Raw genomic sequence first — 583 nt, 5'->3', positions numbered from 1 at the left:
TGAGTGTTTGCGTTATATGACTCATCCAATCACACTAGAGTAGAAGTCAGAAGTAGGAGGGAAAATAAGTAATGTAGTAAAGCATAGATACCTAAAAAGTGAAGTACAGTAACAAAGTATTTCTACTTCGTTACTTGAAAACCTCTGCCCACATCCCAAAAGCCGACTCTGTCAAGTAAATTCCCCAAAAGCTGTCTTCTTCACCTGACTCTCCACAAACTTCCTGAATGTTACGGGCGCCGCCATGTTGGTTTGCTTGTTTCCCTCTGGACAGCAGTAGTACCTTAGATTCTAATTTATGCATTTATTTAAATTTTGGAGTGATGATAGGATGCAGTTTTATACGGCGGATTATTTTGATGTTTTATTTCAAGGGGGGATGTAATCCCATCTCAAATCTACTGCTGTTCCTCATTTTTACATTAAGAGCAACGCAACCAGCTACAGTAACAGCTGGTCCTCCATGAAACATGCCCACTAGCTCTCTATAGTAATCAGAGATGGCAAAAGTACTCACTTTCCGTACTTGAGTAAAAGTACAGATACTTGTGTTAAAAAATACTCTGGTAAAAGTGGAAGTACT

This window comes from Cyprinodon variegatus, unplaced genomic scaffold (genome assembly GCF_000732505.1).
Source record: "Cyprinodon variegatus isolate N-32 unplaced genomic scaffold, C_variegatus-1.0 Scaffold842, whole genome shotgun sequence".
Taxonomy (NCBI): Eukaryota; Metazoa; Chordata; class Actinopteri; order Cyprinodontiformes; family Cyprinodontidae; genus Cyprinodon; species Cyprinodon variegatus.
Note: the sequence above shows the minus strand (reverse complement) of the source record.